At 41.5% G+C, this 27,050-nt stretch overlaps 1 protein-coding gene across 2 annotated transcripts in view; it reads right to left on the bottom strand.

Moving 5' to 3' along the window:
* Positions 1-21,068, bottom strand: part of TMEM108 (transmembrane protein 108) — a 139,304-nt gene extending 118,236 nt beyond the window's left edge. For both annotated transcript variants that reach the window (XM_032183140.1, XM_032183144.1), the window contains exon 1: positions 20,948-21,068. The gene's annotated coding sequence lies outside the window, so the exon portion shown is untranslated. The remainder of the gene's footprint in view (positions 1-20,947) is intronic.
* Between the last annotated feature and the right edge of the window lie 5,982 nt (positions 21,069-27,050).

The following is a 27,050-nucleotide window of genomic DNA, read 5'->3' as shown; positions in this document are numbered from 1 at the left end:
TAAGTTTTTGTCTTCCCACAGGCACGAGTGCATTTTTGACAGAAAACCTCATGTGTTGGTCAGCTGATACTTGTGCTCCCAGAGTCTGCAGGACCAACACATCCTGTCTCATCTTTTGACAGAGGGCTGTAATGACAAATGCCTCATTTAAAGCCTTGATTTATAGAACAAGTGGCACTGGCTATAAGCAGATTAGTCATTGCTACTCATGTATCATGTTCCTATAGTCTTACAAGTACTTACACCACTCACAGCTTGCTGTTTTTACAAACTATGCAATGAACTTGCATCTTTGTAAGGTGTTTCATTAAAAGATATGACAGTTGGTATAAAGTCAAAATTGCCTCTGACACTGCACAAAGTTAATTTTTATCCCACTATTGACTTATGCAGAATTTCTGAGCTCTAGTCTTTACTGTTTATTATTTATTTCACAGCTCTCACAGTGGAGATTAGAGCTCTGGTTTACTTTGCTGTCAGTCCAGCCCTGCAAACTTATAATCCTATATAAATGAGGCAGCATGCTGGGGAGGGATGCTTTAAGAACTTGTTATAAGGGTCAGGAACAGACTCATGGCCATTAAAAAACCTCCTTAATGTTGCACAGAAAAACTTCTAGTGGCAGGCTTGGATGTTACTGTGTAATCATTTAAACTTAAAGCTGCCCTGCATCTTGAGTACTGAAAAGTCTTTTTTTGCCTGAAAAAAAATCTTAAAAATTTCCTTTAGATTTTGGAGTACTTTTCACAATTCATTAAAAATTTGCTGAAGAGAAAAGCTCCTGAGGAAAAAGGCTCTGCAGTCCAATACCTACTTTTACTGCTTTTCTCAACAGAACATGCTTTTCAACTTCAGCTGGCATTTTACACAATTTATTCTAATATATTGATTTTTCAGACCACAGCTGTTGTCCTTTGGACTTCATTCACAGCCGTCCCTTCTTTTTCTTGTAATCAATGCAACTCCAGCTAGTGGAATATTTACTCTTGCCAAGTTAGTTCATACAACTCTGTATTTGCCATTTTTTTTTCCCCCAACAGCATTTTATTTCTAGCTTGGTTGCAAAGTTGAATTGAAACTATTTGGCTGCATCTCTCCCAACTATTTACTGTACATTAAGCAAAAAGTAACCAAGCACGAATGACAAAAGTAAGGCTAATTGAAAAGTCTGCTTTTCTCAAGCATGTAATGAACCTTTTGCACAGGCTAAGGATTTAATACCATTGCAGAGCAATGGTTTGGGGATTTTTTTAACAGGCAGAAAGTCTCAGCTCCTAGTGTATTTCACTGCCAGCGTGCTGCAGCTTAAAGAAGAAAGTTTGCATCAATTGGTTACTTTCTACAGGTGCTTCTTCCCTTTTCTTTCCCATCTCTGCCCCCCAAACCACAGCGTTAAGTTTTAAGCTTTGGAGCAGCCAGAGTGTGGCTGTAAGCGCGCGTGCTGCAACGCAGCTGTCATAAACATCCCGGCATCAGGACTGCCGCCCTCTAGTAAATGATTGTAATGAGTTCACTATCAATCAAACGTGCCCCCCTTGTCAGAAATAAAGGCCGGTTTTTGACTTTTAAGAATAGCTATTCGTGTCAATCATGCTTCTAAGGCAGTCGCACCAGGAGGGCCATGGCTGGATCTGGAAAATTATAAGTATGACATGACAGATGGTAATGGGATGCCGTTGTTACTCACGCAGCAGCAACAACAGCTACTCTACTGCCAGGGTACACGAGGAGAGACACGAGCAAGGCTTTAGGTCAACACTTCGTACCGAGATGAGACACACATAGCAAGGAAGGGCTGATTGTTGTGCAGGCTAGCCTCTAACCCTGGCGCTTCCGCAAAAATGAGACCTGCATTTCAGATACCTGGACTAGAAAACCTGTCATGTGTATATTATTATAATAACCATACAATTTTACCTATAGGCTATGAGATGAGCATGTATATTCCCAAAATTGTGTTGTTAGGTAACATCTACCCCGTGCTAAAATTTTGTCTACAGAGGCAACCAACGCTGTCTGTGCCGATGCGAAAAGCACGGCATGCAAGTAACATCAGCCCTGTTCTCCAGGCATCTTGAACATCTCTCCCATCAAAACTGAGTGTAGAAGTATATAAGGTATATCACAAAATGCCTGGTTTGCATGTATGTGCTTTGCACTTTGCCTTTGAAGCCCTCTCTGCAAGTCACTCCACATCTGGAGGGGCCCACAGCCACTGCCCTCTCTTCAGGGCTGGTTGCTTTGGGCTCGTGTGCCCAAGGAGCAAGAAGCCAAGGAATCTTTTCTTCCTTCTACCCTTGGTGCTTTACTTACGGAGTGGATATCTGCACTGAATAGATCTCTGTGAACGGCCAAGACTAGGATCTTTGCTGTTTTTAGACACAGAAAGCAACACATTTCGAAGGCAGCAGTATCACAGAGATGGCCAAGCAGGACCCTGAACAGCGATCTCTTTAAGGCCTGAAGATGACTTGCGAGAAGGCTCGAGAGAAGAAACACATGCCTAGAATCACTCTCGCTGCATTAGGAAAACATTGAACAGATTTTTGGCACAGGATAACGGTACAAATTTGTTTTGCCACTGCCTGCTGCTGTATGCCCACAAAGAAAGAGGAGGGCAGGGCCAACGGCTCCTTTCAAGCAGACACAGGAAACACAGGATCTCGTCTCCAAATTGGTGTCTACTGAAGAAACCACCAAAAGTGCCCAAGATCTTTGCACTTCTGGTATTTGGTGTTTTCACGTTGCCCATCAATCTACATAATGCAGCTTGAAACATTCACAGCTACCTAAAACTTTCTCTCCGTAGAGCAGTCTCTGCACAACTCCACGCATGAAAAATCAGCTTGTTCAGGCCTTTAGGCTTAGCTCTTTCTTACATCCACGAGGATTTGCAGGACATGCAATACTAACACCCTACAGCTAAGAATTCCCCAGCAGCATGTCAAAACCTTTTCCTCCTCATCAGGTAGCTGCAGTTGAGATGCGCTTCTACCACTCAGCCCTGGCAGGCAATGAGGCATTGCAACGCCTGCCAAAAGAAGGTTTGCAGTCTCTGAAACTCTCTCCTAGCTCTCAGCGAGGTTCTCTGCCTTGATCTTACAAATCTTGTGCAGAGCACAGCACAAGGTTATAATTCAAGGCAGGTATTGCTCAGTTGTCTAAACCTTCCAATTAGTGTCCATCATGCGCTCTTCTCATCCTCAGAGGCTGCGCTCCAACACTGCAGCTGCTGAGGTGGTAAATAAACAGGGCTTTACCATCCGAGTGTGCAGGATCATGCTCACCAGTGAGCAAGCAGAGCTTCCTGGAATAAGAGGAGGAACAGGGAGATCATTAAAGCAAGAGGAGGTCAGTAAGCAACTTGTTTTTCCTCAGGCAGAACAGGTGAGACCCTCTGCAGTTCTACTTTCCACCTGCTTATCATCAGCTTTCCAAGCGAGCCCCCACCAACTTGCACAGAAATCAGCAAGGGAGAATATGTTGCATTTATGAACTGCAGATCACCAGCCCTGCTTTGAAAGCCAAAGCCTATCACAACAGACAACCCCATTAGGGCAACACTATGTCCAAGTTTTCCTCTTTCCGTCTTCTTTTTACTACTTGAAAAGTTGTGTGGACATGAGAAAAGAAAAAAAAAAAAAAGAGAGAAAAAATAAATAAATAAATTCACTTATTTGTCTGAACAGGCCAGGTCAAAAAGCACCAGCTGATACCCAAAATGCAAATGACAACTATAGGTGTCCAGACCAACTGCACAAGACCTTCTCCATGAAGCAAACTTACCAAAATTCATCATGTTCAATTTGCCTAGAAACACATTTTTCTTGCTACGTAAAGCATTGGGATTCCTCATTTCCTTCCCATAATGTTCCGTGTCAGGCACTCTTGTCTGAGGGGAGCCACAGGAAATGTTATAATTTCATCTCTTAATTTTAACCTACTAGTGATTTTTTAATTTTAATATCTGAAGTATTAATGCCTACATTGATTTACTCTGCAAAGCTGCTTTGGATGTGGAGAAGGAAAAGGGTGGGAAAGGGGGGTGATGTCAGCTCAGTAATACAGTTGCTGGAAGAAAACACATTTCACATGAGTAGTAAGGGTCATCAATAAAAACCATAGCCATATAAAACACTGTAACAATATAAAAGTGACAGTCATGCTGAGATAGGGCTGGTGGGTTTTTAACTGCACCGTGAAATATGACATTTCCCAGTGTTTTATGTCACTTAATGGTGGCAGGGCCATGTTCAACGTGTGCCTATTTGTTCGGTTGCAATAAAAACATTTTAGCTCTACTTCATTATTTAAATTTTACAATGGAGTCATTCAGAGCCGCAGTAGGGTTTAAATTGTGCAGCTGGGCTACGACTGTCATAGTGGGATTTTCCATTTCCCCTTGGAAAACGCTGTGTGAGGACATTGCTGGATTACACTCTGCTTTCAGCTGCTCTTCAGACAGATTGATCTTGCTGGATGCGTGATAAATAAACGCATAAATGCATAAACAAGTAAAATATTACATAGAGATGCAGGGAAAAAAAGAAAAAGTCATCTATTAGAAATTTAGTGTACGGTCCAAGTGACAATGGCAGCGTTATGGGAGGTTAGGTAGATATAAAAGTGGTATCCAAGAAAAATGGGCAGAAATCAATATCTCAGCCTTTCTGACTCAGAGCCACGCAGACCCACAGCCACAGCTGCAATGCAGGGACCAGCCGAGATGGTATTTATCAGGAAATTTCTGAGAATCTCCTAACCTTGATGGATATGGTCTTGTGTTATTAGGAAGCAGGCCACGGATGCGAAGTCTCTTTTTCCATGGGTCAAGGAAGATACCCGTTTTACCAGGCGCTGATGAAATCAGTTCGACCATTTTCTCAGCGACAAAATTCTAAAAATAGCCCAGAGCTAGCCCTTCACAGAAATTACTTTGGCATCAAAGCAAAAACTGAAATGGGAGCCAGTTCCTCTTGAACATTCGGTTTTCAGAACCTTTGCCATACTTCTGCAGGTGAAACAACAACAGCAACAACGTGTTAACAGTCACAAACTGCACCTATTGAGTTCACAGAAAGCAAAAGGTGAAGCATCCTATCCTTGGGCAAAAGAGGATACATGGAGAAATGACCTTCATAATACACAGGGGGGAAAAAAGGGCCATCATGGAAAAGAAAGTCTCAAATTTACGTAAGAATAGCTCAATATATATAAATAGCAGATAAAGCAGAAATTCGGCAACGTTACCTTAGAAAGCATTCACTCCACTGGTAGCCTGCTTCCTAAACTGTAACATTTCACCTCCTTACTTTAATAAGCCCTGGAAGGCCTCCTGCCTTCCCAGTCCCCTCTGATGTCTTCCCTGGCTAAGAGAAACCCGTGCTGTGGCTAATCCAGAGCTACAAACCCGACAGCCCAGCCAGCTGGCTTCTACCAGCCGAGTTCTGCCTGCATTCCTCCACGGAGAAACAAATTCACTCTTTCCCTTCTATCCAGGCATGGAGGCTGTTTTATGATACTCTTTCATGTCCAGTGACTTTTTTTGGGAGGAGAAATAAAATGAACAGCTTGTTGTGCTTTAGCAGTGCTTCAGCTGCACGGCCCATGCAAATTAATCCTTTAAACAGCCCCGAAATGCACAGCATATGTCTACCATACCTTACCCAGCCACCACATGGCCACCGAACATACAGCTCCAGCTGCTGCCCCCGTGACATTGAAGTTGTCCAGGGCATGCCAAACAACGACACTGGGGCACACCAAAAAGAGACGGGCACTGCAGGGATTAGCCCGTGCTTTCAGAGAGAGGATTTACTGCTCTGTGGGCTTCCTGAGCCTCACAAGCAGGGAGGAATCTGATAAAGGGATCCGAAGGGTTCAGTTACATGAGTCCCAAAACAACACAAGATGCTGTCGGGTCAATCTGCTTAGTAAAAGTACTTCCCAGTAGCAGGAAGCATTGCACACACTCGAAAGAGAGGGAATAAAAAGGAAAAAAAAAAGAGGAATATTTTCATCAGTGGACTCTCTCCACTTGCTTTGCACCTCCAGAGCACTGTAGATGAGAAATAGGGCCAGAACTAGCCCTTGGTACATGGGAACGAGTGGTTTCCTTCCCGTGCTACAAATAACACTGTGAGAAACCATATCCAGCAACAACATCTGACGCAGCAGGCTCTGTGTCACCCCTCCTCAATACCCTGGCAATAAGGCTGCGATATTCTGTGCCATGGACTAAATTGGTCCTCACAAAGCCCTGTGCCTGGGAGTCATGAAGGTAATTTAAAGCTGTGTTTGTTCACCTTCTCCCCAAACAGCTCTTGTACAGAGCACGTGGTTCTACTGCTTAGGCCATGAATTAAGAGCCCGAACAAGCTGTGCGCGGGCACTCTTGTGCCTGGCTGCTAGAAGGATGCACAAAATTCCCTCTGCCACGCGTTAACACTGCCTTAGCAGCAAACAAGTGTCCCCAGTGGATGCTAAAAGCTCCTAAGTTTGTGTAAGGCTGGACATGACTCTCCTTTTGTGTTTTAATTTGAAGTATTAAGGCTAGATAACAGCGGGGAAATATTTAAATGAGTGCCACGGGGTGTTTTGAGCTTGTTTTCAGACTTCTTTATGAAGGATCGCAAGGAAGGAACGCCTCAAATTGCAGACTTGGGGATCACTTTGTCTGTCTTACTACCAGCAGCTTATCATTTGAGCCCCGTCTACTCAAAAGGTAGAGCAAAGAAGCACAGGCAAAGGGGGTTGGCCTGACCACTGCGTATCTCCCAGTGTTATTTGTTCTACTTCAACTCGGCAGAATTATCTTAGCATGAGACTGGCGTAACGGCGTCTAATCAGCCTTATTATCCTAAATTCTCAATTGTTTCCTGGTAAGCTGCATTTATGTCTTAGCTGATTATCCACTTAAACTATCAAGTACCAATTATAAAACGCAGTAACATTAACGTCACAGATGCTTGGATTCGGAGAGGAGCAACCCCAGATCAGTTTTTGAGTAACAAATTGCACTACAGAGGCAGCAGAACTTAGTATAAAATGCCTTTTCTCTGCGATTTAAAATAAATAAATAACCATTCTGCTGTACAGATTACTTATATTCCTAAATAACACTTTAATTAGTTAGAAACAAACCACGGTCTGAGTTTGCTTACAGCACTCGTGCAAACAGGAATTAGGATCGCATTCATATCACGGCGTTGCCAAGTGCAATTCCTCGTGCAGTCATCAGAAAGTGCCTCCATTACGCGTTGTTTTATGACTGGTCCTCATGGAATAAAATCCCAAATATCTTGTTATCCTTTCGCAGAGAGATCTGAAAAATTGTAGGCAGCAATCTGCCCCTGCTCGCTTTGCCAGCTACATTCCTCGGGCTCAAATAAACTGCGGAAATTTAAAAGCAAAACTCATTCAAATCATTCTTTCCGTTCCTGGTAATGGGGTAATTAAATAAAGCCACCCCAAAACGCCGTAGTGGCACTGCCAGGATCACTGGGTCTCATGCATTCTCACTGCCCATGCCTGACCTGCTGTTATTGTTGTAAAAGCATCTCTCCAACCCTTTCCCTTTCCATACTCGGTTAGAAGAGGCCAACTGGTTGCACCCAGGGTCACGTCTGTAAGGTACCCGTTGTAAAGGAACACCTTTAGATGGGTGCTGGAAATCAATCAAGCTCTGTTGAATTATTCAAATGGCCACTGGCCTGGTTTCGACCATGCTCAGGCACAGCTCAGGAGTCAGCAATAAGCAGAGCGACCCCCGGTAAGGAGTTTGCGTGGAGCTGTCTTATTCTGGAAGCTGACAAATTTTAACTGAGCAGGGATGGGCTGCACACAGCCGGCTGGCCTCAGAGCCCACGATGACCCTGGCCATGTATTACAGGAGCTATTTCTCCACACACTTTCTACTCCATCTGAGCACTACTGTTAGGAGGACAGGTGAAATTAAGGAATAAAGGGAGGAAAAAATAAAGAAATAAAAAAATACACAGCAGGTACAAAGTAAGGGGACAGTACACTATGATGCTGTGGAAGAACAGGTTAGCGTTTGCTTTGGAAAACCACTATAACCTGAATTGTTTTCAAGACAGAGTCATTAAATGGTTTATTGCAAATGGAATTGATGAGCAGTAGGAGAAGTGAGTGGTCTGAGAAGAGCTGCTGTAATAATCTAAAATGTGCCATCCTGAAGCCATCCATCTACCAGCATCCTGTCTTCAAGGAGGAGCATGTATGAAGAAGCTTTTTATTTTCCCTTAATAACATAATCCTTGGCTACTGAAAATCTTTCATATTAAAATGTCAGTTACTTAACACAGAGTAAACAGCTCTAGAAGAGGGAAAGAATGAATTTCAGCTCTAATGACGGGGAAGAAGTACAGAAGGAATTAAAAAAATAAACAAAAGACCCTTCCTTCCCACACTTCCCCCTCCCCTCCAGATCTTTTATGCGTTAAGCTGAGCATCACCCCATACTTACTGCAAAGCCAAAGTAACTTGTAGTAAATGTCCAAAAATCCTTGTGGAATTACTTAGCAGCTCCCAGGACGTTTCTTTTGGCCCTTCTATGCTGGAAACAGTTCTGAGCTCCAGAACTGCACTGGGCTGAGGTGCACGTCTATATTTCTGCATATCTGTGTTTCCATCTACATACAACCCTTTTCATTCAATATTGTCAAAGCATTTTACAAACACCAGGACCCCTTTTAAATTAGGTAGCACGCATGACCTTCATAAAGACTTCATAAAGAATGGTTTGGGTCCCTTCCAACCCAAACCATTCTGTGATTCTCTGAAACAGAATTAAGTATTTAGCATCTCTTTTCAAAATAAAGCACAGACCATCTCCTCCTATCCTTCTCCCCCTCACACACTTTTTTTTTTTAATCCTAAAGACATAATTACCTGATCAAAATTGAGAAGACTGGGCAAACAACCTCATTTCCACAGGGACGGGAAGAATAAAGCTCAGTGGGTGGATCTACTAATCAAATGGGGGTAAACCCTGGATTTAACGTACTTCAGCAATCACTTGTGCTAGCTCATATAAGCAACAGTGGCTACAGTAGCTCAAATTCTACAATTCTTTCATATGTTTTGCTCTATTAAGTAAGAGAGTGGAAAGACTTTCTGCTTGGAAGTAGCTCATTTGAAGCCCTTTTACACTGGCAATTATGTTTGGAAGAGATTATGAGTGTAATCTGGGGAAAAATAAAGTAAACGGAATAAAAATAAGCTGGATAAATCCTACACAATTAAAGGTTAGTTAAGAACTGAAGTTTGGTGGACTGCAGGAACGAAGAGAGGAGAGGTTTTACCTGGATTAAGAAGTCTTTACATGACAAGGCTGGACTGGCAATTTGTCCATATCATTATGAGTTATTAAAAAAGGGAAGGACTCATACTAGAGATTATCTCTTAGTTAACCTGCCTCTCTACAATACATGGAGTTTGGTAATTGTGGTTTTGGAGCACTGCCACTTCCCTAATGAGGGCCTGAAGCCACAACTTCTGCCAGACAATCTACTCACCACCAAATTTATCACTGGAGCTTGGAATTTACTGCCATGCCCTAAACACAATCACTTAAATAAACCACCTAAAACGACTGTATATAGCTACAAAGGGGATAAGCAATGAGAGTTTGAGTAAGGTCTTGGTGACTTGAGGCAGAAGTCCTCCAGCCAAGTGTACCTTTTCCTCTAATAAGTAAAGCTCTGCTAGTCTTTAAACAACCCACAGCATTCACTTACCCACTCGGCTGGTTTTGCTCTCCTGCAGAAGACACAGGTTGCATTGTCACATGGCTGCTGCTCAAGGAGAAACAGCTCTGCCTTTTCTGACCCTTTTAAGTCAAGGGGTCACGTCTTCCCTTCCAGTTGCACCATCCAGCCATAAAGGTTTATGAACTGCTCCTTTATTGCAATACATAGATTCATCTCACTCTACCCAGCAAGTCATCCTACATTGATGAACTGCTTACTGAAACAAAGGACGAGCCTCTTATTGAAACTCATCTAAGGATCTGAGCCATACCTGGAGAGGAGGAGGAAATTATGGGCAATCTGTCTTTGGAGTCACCTAAAAGACTACTGGGCAAAGCAATGGAAAGTATGACACCAGGAACAATCCTGCTTCAGCACTGCAATAAATCAAGTTGTCTATGATCTTTTTCATCATCTGCTGTTGAATTATGTGAACTGAAAGACAGTATAAATACATTGTAATTATTAATTAAAAAGAGAAGACCTGAAACGACTGGTATTTCATTTAATAGATTAGAACAGATAAACTGATTTTAGACCAGATTCTGATACTGCTGTTCACACCAGATAGTAAATTGTCCCAAACTCACTTAACATAATAACCGTGGAAGAATATCTGAGAGGACACTTGTTTTAGTATATAGCTGTGAAATGACATGTTCCTGAAACAAGAATATCAGAAAGTTGCCTACAAGTTTTAAGGTAATTTATTTTCTTACTAGACTTTTTGGAAGCTTTGCAGTTAGCTATTACATACGAAATGATATTTTCACTGAATGAAAGAGAATAAAAATATTAATAGTTGAGTTCTTCCTCCCTATGAAGACAAAATAGAGAAAAAAGCTGTGGAGAGGAGTAACTAACACTCACTATTTATCCCTAAAGGTCCTAGAGTGCTCATTATTTTTTTTTTCTGATCTATAACTGAAGTAGAACATTGTATATCAGCCTTTTACATGAACAAAGTGACATGGGAATCAAGGGCTGGTATTCTTCAGAAGAATATAAAAGTATGGTAACACAAACCCAATCTCGTACTGCAAAAGGACAGTAGAATGTCCACGTTTGGGCAAAATACAATTTTCAAATGTGCTAAACAACGTGTAGTACAGAAACTAACAGAAGAATACCATAATCCCTCCGTGAAGAATTACAACATGTAGTACAGAAACTAACAGAAGAATACCATAATCCCTCCGTGAAGAATTACAACTAGGAAAGCTGCACCAAAAATTGTAATTAAAACTACAATCGCTAATAGCACAAGGCCCAAACCTCTCACATCAGGTCATGAGTAAATAAGGAGAGAGAATCTGAATCACATGTATTCAAACTGAACCAGAAGAGAAACAAGAAACCTGCTTTACCTCAATGAACAACACCTGGGGCAGATCCCATTTTTTAATAATTTTATTCACTCTTTCAGGTATCACTGTTTTGAAGCTGAGAACTGGTATTATTTCTAACAGAAGCCCTGCTTACCTAGGTGGTCTCTAGGGTCACTGCAGGACCATGAGGTTTCTAATTGACCATTCTTTCTTGCTATCAGATCTTTGTCCCGCTGATGTGATCAGCCCCGTTCAAATAATTGAAAATAACTTCTTAAGAACACCAAACACAATTTCCACCATTAAGTCAATGGAAAGATGGTTGTGAATTTCATGGAGTGGCCCTGCATGCTTTTGCAAAAATGTTTGTGATGTAGTCTGTTTTCTGCCATCAAGATACAGGCGTAAATTACTCAAGATGGCCTTGTACTAAGTAAAGACCAGTTTACCTGCCCTGAAGAAAAAGATGAATAAATGGGAGAAGGTGCCTCTAGAAATTCCCCTGAAGTGACTGAAAAAAAAAGATTATTAAAGTTCAAAATGCAGAAGCAAACAGTGGAAATAAATTCAGCCAAAGGACTTGTCCCAGAAACAAGTGGAGATCTGTGCAAAGAGATGTAAGGGTTGCAACAAAGCAGTGAGTATCAAGCTATTTGATAACAGAAATTGGACAACACCTTTTGAGGTATGAAAGACATCACAGCCACATTAAACTAAGCTTTCATTAGCTACTTTTCTCATTATAACACAGCTCATTACTGTACTTGGAAAGGGTCTGCGGTGTCAGAATGTGAAGGGGTGTACTAATCCTGACCTTTACCTATTTACATGATTGCTCAGCTGTCAGCCACGGACAGTAAGCTCTAGTGATAACAGATCAGCTTGAGCCGTCCTCTGGTGATCGCATTTCATGAACTTTGCTGAATTTATAATGCTGTAAGAAAAAAAAAAAAAAAAAACAACAACAAAAAGCCTGTATTAGACCTAACATGATGGTCCCACGGATATTAGACTGGAGTTGTGCACGATTTCTGAAGAATACAAATTTTAGCTTTTAAAATCTATGCATTTGAGGGGGGTCTTAAAAGAGGGACAGGAGAGAGAAAAAATGGTGGCTGTGTTTTTGTTGAAAATTTCCAACCAAATAACAATTTGCCTTGCACCACGGTGATGGCATTCTGTCAAAAAAAAGGTGCCTAAATACTGTCATTTTTTATTCACTACTGGCTCCATGGTAAAAAAATAAAAAAATAAAAAAATAAAAATGGTTCAGTATGATTCCTAGGATACCTAATTTAAACAAACAAACAAAGAAAGTCATGATCACCAACACCAAGCCCTCACTGAAGAGATTTGATTGCAATTACCTTTTGTTTAAAAACTAATTTAGTGAGAGACTGCTTCTCTGCAACAAAGGTAAGGGGAAAAAAAAAAAAAAAAAAAAAAAAGGTGAAAAGGTGGGCTGAGGTAGACAGGCAAAAGCTCCTCAGAGAGGAAACACTGCCCAGCGATGAAATCACACTCTCCCTGGAGCCGAGAATCCTGATTTCTATTTCTGGCACTCCTGTTGTCACAGTGTGAAGACCTTGGGAGTAGGATATGTGATAGGGCTAGCTTCCAATATATTACCCACATCGTACTTCCAATCATAAAGAGCTGCACTAATTACAGTGCAGCTCCTCACAGAGCACTACCTACCACACATAAGACGCTGCCTCGGATGGGTGTGATGAAGTTTCATTAGCACAAAGTACCTGGAGTGCCTCAGACTCGTTTGCTGCATCACTGCAAGGTGTTGCAGCTGCAGAGCACTAACCATTACTGGTAGTTTGAGGGAAAAATAGCAAATGATCCTCTCTTTGCAGTGGATTTGAGCATTTGTCATAACCCACTGAAACATTTTATATGAGAAGGGGAAAATGAAGGTGATTGAGTAGGATTGGAGGTTAAACCGGAGATAAAAGCACTGAAAAATACCAGTGAAAGTGTTCCATCACTACTCTTCCTGCAATGCTTCAATGACTTACCCTCTCCTTACATAAAAAACTTTTTAATTACAGTCTTTGAATATCCCCAATGGATAGTCATCCGTGTCAGATTTCAAGATATTAAACAAAGAGCTTATGCTACTTGTGCAGAAACTGAAAATTATCTTCCCCTTCTCCCATCTCTCTCTCACAAGCTCCTGCCTCAGACCCAAACTGCATGGGCTGCGCTACCAGACGTAGCCCTGCAGTGGTTTTGCACTGTAATGAGTTGCTGATTTCTACAAAATTGCCGTTTCTTTTGAGAAAAATAAAATAAAAGTCACCACCAGCAGACCTATCAAAACCTAATTCTAAGGAGCCCTGCTGGTAACCTCCACTTCTTGCCAAAATTTCTTTAACAAGCTCCAAATTCCCTTCACTCCTTCAGGCCTGGAAGTCAGGTGGCCTGCAACTCGATCATGAGTGAAATAATGTTAAATTAGGAAGGAGGCTGCATGTAACAGGCTAGACACTCTTAAGAGATATCCAGGAGAAAGCCACTGCAAGCTTGTGTGTGTAGAGCACAGAGCAGCATTTTCAGATATCCACACAGGAGTGAAGCTGCACGTGCTTGTCTAATGAGTCAGGACAAGAGAACAGGAACGCTAGCATAATTTCCTTACAGGTTAAGAGAATCCTTGTGAATCTATTTGATCTGAAATTAGATAAAGCAAAATACTAACTGCCAACATGAAAACAAGTTTGATTTTTGTGTCTGTGACCGAGAAGCAGAATAGTTCCACTTCTCTACGGAGCAAAAGTTCAAGGGATGACAAGGTCCCAGGAGAGAGAAGCACACAGAAGATCCTACTTAGTGTAAAGCCAGATAAAGGCAGATTGATCGGTGGTAAGCAGGCAGCTAAAATTAACCTGGAAAGGTGCAATAAGATGAAGGAAGAATTTCAACAGCCTGAGGGGAGGAGGGAAAGACATCAAATTCCCAAAAAGGGGAAAATTAAGGCAAGACAAACATACGGATTTTGAAAGATGAAGGAAAAGGCAAGTTACCTGCTGAGAAACTGGAAGCTGAAGAATACAGTAACAGACCGCCAACGATAGACCAAAACGAGAGCAGTGTGGTGGCTCCTGCTAATTGGTACCTGGCAGCCTCCATTCTGAAAGCTCTTAGGTTGTGTGGCAGCCTCAGGAAATGAAGCAGACAGTGGGGGAGCATTGCAGTACCTAAGAGCACCTTAAGAGAGATTCTACTCCAGGAGATGAAGATCGCATCCAAAAAGAGGAAGCAGCACTTGCAAATTAATAAAGCTTGATGCCATGCATAAAATATCCTTCAGTTCAGAGAAAAGCTCTGAAAATAAGCTTTTACATGCACCAATGAAAATCTCTTATGGAAAATGAGTTGAAAGAGTAAAAACAAACAAACAAAACCAAAACCAAACAACAACAGCAACAAAACATCAACATGCAGCATAGAAGACAGTAGCTGAACCATCTGAAGTTTATAGACAATATATTCTACGTACAAAATTTGACTAAGCTTAGCAGGGAAAGCCAGCACTGGACGCTGTTAAATGAAGAAGCAGTGCAACTCTTCAGAACATGCAGGAAAGCTCTGGGTTAAATAAGCCTATAACTTTCAGAAAAGCACCAGATAACCTTGTTATACCTTGTGTTTGAATAGTTATCAAAGAAAGCAAGAATTAAGACAATGATGTAATGAAAAGACAACCTCAGTATAAGACATAGGGCATTAAATACTTGTTTGGTAGTTCACCAGGATACCTAGACAAAGTTTTCAGCTGATTATATTGCTCATACTAGACCAAAGTCTTACAAGAACAATAGTTTGCATTTTAACAACTTGGATCTTCAACAACTGTACACACATTTTCTCCTTACTCCTCTCCCTAACTCAGGTGAAGCTAGTGCTATTGCTCCATTTAACAGACAATAAATAAAATTGACAAATTAGGTGATTTAGCTACATTCACAGAAAAATAATTAAAAATAAAAATAATTTTTAAAAAATCATATCTAGTGGGTAAGGCCATACACAGACCATCTGTGCCTCACATTCTAGCAAAGTAAAAAGAAACCAAATTCCTTCTTCTGACAGAGTATACCATGCATGCCATTTTCCCATGCCTTTTAATACACGTTTAGAAAGATGCCAACAATTTAAACTCAAATCCCAGGCTGAAACGCGTAAACACAAGCTTTTACAGAACATTAAGAAGTCAAAATCTTTCCCCACTTTTTAAACACTTTGATGCAGCACTCTGCTACCTCTTTGCAGCTATACGCGGCTCCAAAGGAAGTGCAAAAGAGGATGCTGGCTTCACTTGTGAAAATTCGCATGATGTGCCTCTGCCATCCTAGGCAAGAGCATTTATTTAACTTCTCAGCATTGCTGCTTCCATTAGAAATGCTGGAGGAAGACACGTGTTTTAAAAAAATAATAATATATATATTTATATATTTATCATTTGTTTTTAGACAGTTTATATATACAACAATCTAAGCAATTAGCCCATATATGTAAGGATTACTAAAAGTATGAAAACACCAACAACAGACAAAAGGTTACATCGCAAGTAGAACTTTTAAAATCCACTTTTAGTAATCTAACAGCACAGATACAGAAATAAATACACAAGCCATGCAGTATATACCTGTAACATTTTCTATGCTGACTTCACTGCAGTAAGAGGATCTTTATTTACCTCTCTAGAACAATGAAGTGATGCTGTCTCTGCTGCAACCTCACCTTTACAGGCTACCAGAGTTTAAAAGTTCACTTCGGCCTATTTCTTGTAAGAAGCTGAGCTCTCTACAAAACTGAGTGTCTCCTGAATTTCTATAGTTGTCTGTACTCCATTTACTATTTTCAGTTCTCTTCCTGAACAGCAAATAGTTGAAGCAGAGTGTGACCTTCTCACACTTTAAGTCTGACCTAGAAATGCAGTTAAAATTCAGTGGACTGATCCTTCATCTAATTGAGGATCAAGGTGGTATGGACTATTCACTGTGCAGAAAAAACAACCCTGTGTTAGAAGAGCCCTGAGCAACCAGCCGAGCCTGGTGCTGGGTTTTAGAAGAAGAATTTCCTTCTCTGCTTTGCACAGTCCTGGTCTAAGCTCAGTGACCACCTGTATGGGGGAATGGGGTAAGGGTATTTCCCTACCACACGCAGTTGATATGAGGTTGTCCTCAAACTCATGCCTCATTATGGGTTGTGAGGAGCTTGAGAAGAAATAAATGGATAGCTAAAAGTAGCCGACATCCCCAGCTTTTGTTTCTGTGCTTGGCAAGAAAAGAGAGGTAGTGCTATGCATCCTGTATACTCAAGTATCTGCTTCCTTCTTTTTGCTAGTTCTTACAGACCCTCTTAGGTTAATATTATAGCATGTCTACCTTTATACTGCATTTCCCAGCCTGATTTTACTGACTATACCAGTTCACTTTTATACCAACTATCAAACAAGAGGTCATACTCTCAAGCTATGTTCGCTTACCAGTGAATTCCTCACCACACTTTACTGAATGTGTTTAACTGCACCCACGAGACTTTCACCCCCATCACACACACCAGTGTGCTCCCATCCTGACAGAAGCATCAGTGCTTACTAGTAGGAATAGTAACAAAGAAGGGCAAATCACCAAGCGGAGTGAATTCTGCATATCTGGTGGCACCAGCAGGAACAAAACGTTATCAAAAGCAGCTATAGTTCCAGAAGACTCGATGGAAAATAACTGCAGCGTATCATGTACTACTCAAGTAGATGCCTAAGTGGCAACAAGTGTTTAAGCATTCTTCTTCGCTGAAGAAATTAGACTCTCCTTGGAGAAACAAATTAAAAACACAGTTCTAAAAATCCCCTCTCATTGACCAACATGAAAACACGAAAACAGCAGCCTTTTTGATTGTGAAGGCTCTGGTCTCACTCCATGCCATTTTCCTTTTAATGGGTTTTTAAATACTAGGTTTTGTGACTGGTGTCCAATGTCAGTAGTAATAAATGGTGGAATGTACAAAACCACCTTATTGTTACTTGTACATCAACACTTCTTCTTTGGGAGGGTTACCTCCTGAAGTGAACTCCTTCAGGATTTAGTTGATGAAGGATCAGTGACTTTTAGCCTGATCTTATGATGGTGTTACGTCAATGGCAAAGAGCACCTGGATTACGAGTCGCTATCTCATCTTTTTCCTTCAGGCAGCACAAGGAAACGCTGCAAAGCAGAATTTACCACTGGAGATGAGGGATCAAACAGGTTGAAATTAGACAAGACAGTTTGGCTGTTTTCAATTCAAGCAGAAATATTATTAAAAAGTGTTTTGAATTATGTCACGCAGGGCAAGTGTCACTGCAGTTAGTACGAACTTACCGTGCCAGCAAATGTCAGGATGAATTATACTGCAGGACAAGCAAGCTCTGTGTCACCCTCGCTTCCAAAAGACAAAGCTTCCACCCCCCTGCCAAGAAGCTGCTTCCATTTCCGCGTCGATTTATATCAAACTGCTCTTACACAAATCAAAACACTGCTCAGGGAGTATGACAGCAACATAACTGGCAACTTCAGGATCCCTCTCTAGCTGGAGGGATGAAATACTTTGATTCTCCACCACCTTAAAATACAATCACTTCAAGTTTTTTCAAGTCTGAATTGGCTGCCTCAAAGTACTGGAAGCCACTGCTTACTGTGCTAATGAAAAAAGCCTGTCTCATACTCCAGGGTCTGTCTGTACCCTTCTTGTCTTTCCTGCCTCTTAGATGGATGCTCTTTGCAGAAAGGAGCATTTGCATTTATGCTAGGCCTGGCATGGGACCTGGTATTATTGATGTCTCGACAATGCCTGGGGTTCCTCAGCATTACCGGTAAAAAAGAAAAATAGGAACATGAAATTCAGTGCATCAGAAAGAAAAAAGATGTGGCCAAGTCATAAACAATGTCAATTTATTGAACGATATGGAAATCTTTCACTAAGCTGTGAACTCCTAGCAAAATAAACTGGTTTGGTTTCAGTTCTCCCAACATTCAAAAATAAACGTTTCAAGTCAGTATGAGAGAGCTTCAATACGAAGAACAAACATCCTTCTGTTCTGCAGGAAAAACAAGAGCTACAAAACATTTTGATGAGTTGAAGGGAATTTTTATTCAGTTTTGAACTCTTCTAATATTATTTCCCAGTAGTTTTCAGGTGCTTTTCCAGAAAGGCTTTAATTTAAAACCTAGATTGCTGAAACAAATTAACTGAAACGTGCATAACTTCTGCTATTATGGATATACCTGTGGTGAGTCTAAACTAGAAGGAAGTCTATTCCTTTACTTCCTCAGCTTTATTTTATGGTTCAGACATTTCTTATTAAAAAAAAAAGATAAAAACACCTAGAGGGCTACAAAGAGTAATGCCCACAAGTAAATGGCAATATGAAAGTTCAGGGATTCAAGGTCTAGCTTACATTTATGGCATTATTACCTCCAGCTATCTATTCTATCCCACAGCCTATGATCCAAACAGTTTACTATGGTAACTCTGCTATCTCTGCTGTTTTAAAGCAGACAGTAAACAGCACTGAAGAGCAATGAAGTTTTAATTGAAGACACAGACAGTACACAGAAGTAGCTGGGTTTCTGGCTCACTTTCCACACCACAACTACTGCAGGGATGACATCCTTTGGAAATGAAAACTAACAAAGCAACTCTGGGGCTGTAACAATATTTTTGCTGTGCATAATAAATGTGCCAATAAATCCAGTTAAGTAAGACAGTGCAGGCATTCTGACCCTCTACATTTTTCTTAGCCCCTAGTACCAGATCTTCTCAGAAAGGAGTCAATTCATGCGCAACTCTGTCCGTGATTGACTTGTGTTCTGGACTGAACCTGAGCTATGTCTGTAAGCTGAATTTCTCTCTCTGTATTCATTCTCCATTCCCAGAATGGCTGCTGCAGGAATGCAAATCCTATTTGGAAGGATTACTTGTCACACAACAGCCAAAGACCCTATCCAACACTGAGCTCCTTCCTGTGCCAGAGAGCACAGACTTGGAAGTTCCTATTCAGAAGGGCACAAGATTAAAGTAGGCAAGGTGAAAACACAAAATGGTATCCTCATTTTTCATATGCATAATCAAAGCTTTTGCTCTAAACTCTCAGCCCACATCATATTAGGGATTGGCACTAGAGCTGGGGATTTCACTAAATGCAAGCGTAGAGGTGTACAGAATGAGACAGTACAGGTCAGAGCAGTATTTGTACCTGTTGAACCAAACAATGGTAGGTAGGTAGTGATACAGATTGCATCAGAGCACCCATGCGTGGACACCAGGCATCACCTGAGCGTATGGGAGGGGAAATGAAACTTCAGAGAAGTGTCTGAGAACTGTCTGTCATCTAGAGCAGCTCTTGACGATTTTTATGGTCTTTCTACGTACATTCCATAGCAACAATTGTGGAAAGTTACTGGAATGTCCCAAGCACTCAAGAGTTTCAATGTGTTTTTTCCTTGTACGTTTTATTTGCTGATGCTTATCTGTGCATTTTCTAAATATTTCATACATTCCATTCCTGTTCTTTCAGTGTACGAGGGAGCATTTCCTACTTTATAGGATGTCATGCCATAACTTGTTTCCTTCTCCACCTTAAGAGGAACTCTTTAAAACTTAGGTCTTCCACAAAAGAACAAAGAGAAGACTGTATGTCATGCTTGTGAAAAACACAGACAACACTGATCAGTATTTCTGTACAAAGCAGAAGCAACAGCAATGCATCCCCTGCAGAGATTGTTCCTTCACCATCTACCACAAGCAGGTGAGCATGGAGTATCACACAGACTTCTGCTGAAAGTCCTCCCTGGATTACAGCAGGCACCAGCTAAGACCAGTTGTAGTTGTCCCCATTTTTGCAACTGCACAGCTGCCTAATTTGAGTTCTTAAATAACACAGAGCTGGTGTTGCAGTTTTATATTTGCTCTGTAGCAATCCTCTGTTGATCAGAATTGTTGGAATCTGAAGTCTCAAATCAACCATCCCCTAGCCATGCAGAACCACACATACTTCAAAATGAGGAGAAATTTTATTTTAAAATATTAGCTTGTTTCACGTCTTTCTACCAGTTCATGTTTTTAAAAAAATCTGTTTTGCATGCATATTTCCTGAAAATAACTCAGTAAAGGAAGCAGTCAGAATAAATGGCAGTATTTCCAGGCATGAGGCAAAAAATAACAAGAAAATGTATGAAGTTCTCCACTACTACCAGCTTAAAACAATGCATCATTAACATTTTTATTGGAATATATAGAAGAAATGTACCGGTTCTTGTAAACAAATCACACAGCAATCCTAGAAGTGAAAGAATACGAAGACTGTACCAAGAAAATGGCATAATTTGCGTCTCTAACAACATTTAGTTTAGACACATTTTCTCCTGATTAAGATGCAGCACTAAGAGGCACAGGTTTCAAGTATACTTCAATCTACATCGCTGGGCAATTAACAAGCACAGAAGCCGATGATGTACCACATGTAAAAAAGGTGAGGAGAGGGAACGGCTCCTATTGATACATCCTAAAAATACAACCTGTAGATCTACCTGAACAGATACTTTGTGTGTTATTTTACAGGCTCTGAGAAACCCCATTTGTCACTAACTTTGAAAACCTAGGCCTTTTCTGGTCTGAATATTGTCCGGTTATACATTTCTTGTAGACCACAGTTATTAGCAGTGAGCCACTAGACTGAACAAGCTTCAGAGACCAGCTCAGTTGGCACCTCATGCAATGCCACAAAAGAGTTAGCTGCACTGCGCTGAAGAGAAACAAGCTGGCAGAAAAAAAAACACTTTTGTGCTTTACCTTGTAATGGGAAGTGCTGATGTCTTCAAACATATCTATATCCACAAAGTCCATTGATCCTGACCTTTCTGGTAACAGCGACTCTTTGAGCTTCTTGTTTTCTGATTTTTAATTTGCCAACTGGTGCAACCTGTAAATTTACAAAAGCGGGTATGTTATTCCAAGATGTTTATCCATCTCATTCTACAAGGCACTCAATTTTAATACATATGGCACTGTGCCATGTGGCTCTTATTGCTCTCTAGAGCTTTCAGTGCAATGACTTACAGACCACAGTGTTTCAGTATGTCACTGATTGTTTTTGGTGGATAAAGAAATAGATTATTCTGTAGGATTCCTTTGCTGACTCTTCAGAAAGTCATTTTCCGTATGTGATATTTTTCATTTTCCATATGTGACATTTTCCATATTAAGATAACAGAAAAGAAAAAAACTCCTTCAAAACATTGATTTTGAACACTGCTCAAATTTTTTCAGCAGCAGAGGGATTTTTTTTTTTTTTGGGTAGAACTACTCAGTGAGATTTCCTGAATGCACGTGTAACTGCGCTGCTTGTATTTAAATTTAGGCATCCAAAACAAAAGAAGCTCTCAAAACCAAGCAACAGGTTCTCTGCCTAGGCACTGGCAGGACCTATGAGGGAGTCACGTATGCTGGAACCATGGACCAGATTGTTTGGCTTCTCAGGAGGAGGCAATAGAATAAGAAAAGGGACGTAAATTTTACCTGTATGCACGTAAATAGAACTCTAAAGGCATACCACTGCCACAACACTACTAAAATAACTGATTAATTTTTTTTTTTTTTTAAATAAATTGGTTGTCATGTGCCAAATTCCTATAGGACAAGGACTCAGTGTATGCAAACATATCAATTATGTGACTGCAGGAATAGATTTGGAGAACAAAGAAGAATGAGCCAACAGCAGCAGGCATGATAAAGAGTTTGTGAAAAGACATCTAGATTTTTTTTTTCTTGGTTGCTCAGTAAGATTAATTATCCTCATAATGCACAGGCTCTGCTGAAGCACTGATGAAAACAGAGAAATTAATAGGACGTCTCCTTAGTCTACCATTACATACAGAATGCTACAATATTATCTGTATTCAAACCTTGGATCTATTTTATTTTCAGTCCTCTGTACATAATACCGTGTTATTATTTTACAGTGTTTGTCCCACATAATGATAGGCATTACACAAAGTAATGTCCAGGTTAACTAACAAAATGCCTGGAGTGTCTTCAAGTGTCTTGTTATGTGATGTGCCTTCAGCTATTTACTCAGAAACCAAAGCGAAGGGAACTGTTAGAGAAAACATCTATCTTGATTAGCTTCTGTCCTGATTTCAGTTACACTGTTCATCTACATAGGTACAACAACAACAAAAACAACAAATAAATCACTGAGCAGAGGAGTATGAGCAATATGTAAAAGTGCTCTTGCTCTTGGCTCTACTTGCAGATGTTAGATCTACCCCTCAAAAATATTACCATGTGAAAAGCACAGCTCCATTTTTCTGTTTCTTGTGTGTACGCAAGTACTCTACCTGCACCTCTCTAATCTGAAGTTTTTGTACAACATGCTAAAAAGCATTGCTTTAGCAGCTTGACACAGATAGTATGTATCACCCTTCCAAAGTCTCTGAGTAGGAACGCCACTGATCAAGCAAAATCCCTCTATTTTATGTGTCTCGAGCGTGTTTTTTCTTCTAGAAAGTAGAAAGTCAACAGGCAAGGTGCATGAAGGCCACACTGGTACCACTCCGCTGATTTTGATTAACCTGTTTACACTGGATGTTGATCTGGACCAGTGATAACAGGGACAAAGCTGCAAGTATTTCTCAGATAAGAACAACTCCAAATATAGCTATGAATTTCCAGTTTTGAAAGAATTATATGCAAAAATGTGAATGTGTGCATGTATTATTAAATCCCACAATCAATCTTACCACATAACTTCCATTTTAGAACCATCATAAAGGACACCTAAATCTAGTCCTGTTTAGAGGACTACCTCTGGATTACAATCTGAATGCCAGTGATCCTTTAAGGCATCTTTCACCACCAGTTCTCCCATGTCTTCCACAACTAATATATTTTACTAGTCCTAAGACTCTACCTGTTCCTCTGAAGCACTGTGATGCTTCATTTGCAGGCCACTCCTGGTAAAGCCTCCCTTAGTAGACAGAGCTTAATGCTGCAACATGAGCTGCTCAGCCAAACTCCTTAATTAAAGTCATACCAAAACTGCAATAATTACGCTGATGTAAATACTGTTGAAAACGAAAGCACTTTGAGTGCCCTAGAAGGGTGTGTACCCACCTCAGAATAAAACTCACGCATTCTTTCTGATTGAAACTAACATCACTATGGATTGATGAAACAAGGAATGTGAAAATCAAACTGGATGTTGGAGATGTTCCTTAGTCTAATGATCACACAACTCCTCTTCCGCTTCTCTTGTGAGAAAAGGCCCTGGCGGTCACTGCTGCTCACAGCAAGCTCGGTAGTTCTGCATGCAGCATTCAATACATTGCCCACTAGTGACATTTTATTACGGCTCTTCCTTTACATCATGCTCCCAAAGATTGCCAAAGCAATTTGAGCAAATCTTTTCCTCATTTTTGCAGCACGCTGGACAAAACCTGCCTTCTGATGCTGATGTGATGAGAGAGCACGGAGAATCTCATCCCCCAATGACAAAAGACAAACTGGATCCTTACTCAGTGCTAACAAGAGCTTTGCAAAGGAAAACTGTAAGTGTGCCAGCTCAAATACTTCTTTCCATCAATGCCATCAGCAAACCAAAGGCCATGAGTGCTTCCACTGTGGATTACACAAACAGCCTGCCAGTAGCAAGGAACACCCAGCAGGCAGAGATGCATCACACTCGTACCAAAAACATGGCTAAGTGCACAGTCCAGTTCCTCCATCAGCCAGAAGCAAGAGGTGGATCACAGCTTCCCATCATCATTGGGGAGTATAATATCCCTAACATTATGTCACTAATTACTTATAGGTAACACCTCTAACCTCAACATCCCAAATTCTAGTACTTCATAAACTCCAACTGTAAGAGCTTTATTTACAACAGGGTACAAATCGGGTCCAAAATTACAGTCTGGTCTAGTTTAGTACCCCTAACCTATTAAGCGTGAGGAACACCTTAGTTTTCAGTCAGGAGACACAGCCGTGAAGCTTTCTTTTTGTGAATTTTAAGTCAAAAACTTAACTGGTTTAGTTATTTATTTATTTTGTATATTTAGTGTGGCAAGCATATGCTGCCAACTGAATTATATATTGCCAGCCCACACTAACTGTGTTGTCTCATGATTTCCTATGAAATAATTCAGGGAATGAAAAAATAGGTTTTGGTTCACTTTAATTTGTGCCAATCACACTAACTTCTGTTTTACAGTCAAATTCCCACCTTATCACTCAACGGAGATCTGTTAAAGGCACCATATTGTCTTGAATTGTGCTCCATCACAGGATGAGCTTTGAAGGCAAACACTACACTATTCATAAAATTCTTGTTTATTAATTCATCTAATTATTTAGTGTGGCCAGACATAGTAGCTCATATATTCCACAAACAAGGATGTCATGAAACAAAAAAGTGAAATAATTTTTAAACAGATCCATTAATTCTGACCAGAATAAATCAGTTGCAAGTATCTACACTAGAATTTATGTATACATTAATTGCCTCTATTTACCTGGTAACTGATTAATCCATTTATAGCACAGTCAGAAACTCTGTTCTAGGTTTATCCTCGCAGAACACTCTGTTTACCTGCAGTGAGCTACCTTGGAAAATGAGTTTGTTGGGTTTTGTTGATGGAACTAAGGTCTGTTGCATGCCACCAAGGGATTTGGCTTAGCTGAACTCTTCCCATGGGCAGCTGCAGCCTGTGAAGAACATGATGCCTGCTGATTCAGCTTATCTGTTACGGCAAAATTCAGCCCTGGCAAAACCTCCAAGGGAAGGCAGCACCAGAGCAGACGCTACAGCACAGGCACTTAGCAATATTGCCTCCTGTTGCCAGGAGAGGAAAGATTGCCCAGTGTTTTCAAACTTTTCAAGGCAGGCTGTGTCAATACATAAAACATCTTTAATGTATGCACATTATTGCAGCTGTTTTAGCATAATATTGGCATGTCAGTTTTATTAGCAGAAATAAAAGGCCTTTTTCAATAATAAGCTTGAGTTTTATTTTATTCTGCATTATGCTATTCTAACTGCAGATCCCATGTACAATTGCATGATTGCCTCTCTCCCATTGTAACACTTGTAATTGCCTTCCTTTTTTTTAATCTCTCCAGTGGAAAGACTAAAGTTCAATCTATTTCATACCTGGCATTAATTTAGCAAACACCAGTTTAAAGGGTCGAGTAAATTCCATCACTCTTAATAGGATTAAAGGTATTTCTGCTGTTTTGCTGTTTTCAAATCCTTAGAAATGACAAATATAACACAGAATCACAGAAAGAAATAGCTGCTGTTCACACAGATGATTAGCATGATTCATCACAATCAGAATAGCTGCTATTAAGTTTTACCATAATTATTTCATTGCATCTGCATAGGTTACTTTATGGTTAGCACCTACACTAAGTCAGCTACAGAAAGCAGATCAGAATAGGTCACACTGGGACAACAGCAAAGTAGGCAACACCTAAGGGCTTGCATGCCCAGATTCAGTTCTGCTTCATACAGTATTTAAGCAAAGTTGCTGGATTGCTTTCAGATACAGGTAGCACTGCTGTTACCACATTGACAGCTGCTCCTGCTTGATCTGGTGAAATCACACTGCAAATGCAGGAGTGGGAACTTCATATGGATTTGAACAGTCGCACCTGCTTTCCAGAAGTACTGCTGCAGATCACCAGGAGAAATTACATCTTTTTAAGATCTGTTTTCTGAACTGCCTTCCTTAAAGCCACTCTTTGCCCGTGCCCACCCCAAGAACAAGCGTCCGTAAAATGACCGAACCGCTCAGCAGAAGCGTGTTCCCCTCGCTGCTTTAGCACCTGAGGCAGTGAAAAGGTCGTTTTTAGACATGAAATTATCGATAGGAGAAGGAGGGCTCGTCCTATATCGGTCCTATTCGCCGGGATCGGTGTCCTTCCCCACAGGGCGCACTCCCTCCGCAGCGCCGGGCGCTGTGTGTAGTTAGCAGCGGTGGATTTTCTCTGCCAGATCAAACATCTCGGAGCTCTGCCGCAAAAAGCACGGCCATTTATTCACAGCACAGTCCAATTCCCTTCCCGTTTCTTCCTGCAGAAGTCAGCTCGCTCCTTAATGCTTAACCCAGAGCTGCCTCACTTCTCCTATCGCCCCTTTATTCACCGTAAGCCTTAGTATTTTCCTGAAACAGCCCCTGCTACAATTTAAAAGAAACACACGAAGCCTCTCGCTTGCCAACCGCCCAGATAAAAGCTCCTGCCTATTTCAGAGCTACAAACCGGCTTTCTTCAGGGCCGTGCTCCCACAGCTGCTAAAAAAAATGAAAAAAAGGGCCGCCGTCTTCCCTGCAGGGCTGAGGCTCCGTGAGGAGCGGGCTGCCAGCCCCAGCCCCACGGCTGCCCGCGACAAGGAGCAGCCGGTGGGTGCCTCAGCAGCCATGTACTCACCGGGTAGCTGCTGCTTCACAGGGTCCTGCCTCCTGTAAAGGCTGCGAGGCGTCGCAGGCAGCGGCAGATATTCATGTCCCCCCCCCCCCGCACCTCCTCCTCCTCCTCCTCCTCCTCCAAGCGGCTTCCCCGCCCAGGCGGAGCGAGTGCTGCTCGCCTGCCTCCCCAACCGCGTATTCACGCGGAAAGGGAGGGAAACGGGGAAAAAAAAATAAAAATGAAAGGAAAAATAAGGGTGGGGGGGAGCACAGCCCTAGCCCCTTCCCCTCCTTCGCCTGGCCCGGGCACCGGCACGGCCCCCCCCCCCGGCCCCGCCGCCTTAGGCGGGGCTCCCGGGCATGGCGGGAGGGGGCCGCGGCCGTGAGGGGGGCGATGGCCGCAGGGCCACCAGGCGCCCACAGGAGGCCTTGGCAGCCGCTTGGACAGCTCTGTGCCTCCCGCAGCGGGGCAGTGGGGTGTTAAAATA

Source organism: Aythya fuligula, chromosome 2 (assembly GCF_009819795.1).
Source record: "Aythya fuligula isolate bAytFul2 chromosome 2, bAytFul2.pri, whole genome shotgun sequence".
NCBI classification, from domain to species: Eukaryota; Metazoa; Chordata; class Aves; order Anseriformes; family Anatidae; genus Aythya; species Aythya fuligula.
Note: the sequence above shows the minus strand (reverse complement) of the source record. Positions and strands in the feature narration are given on the sequence as shown.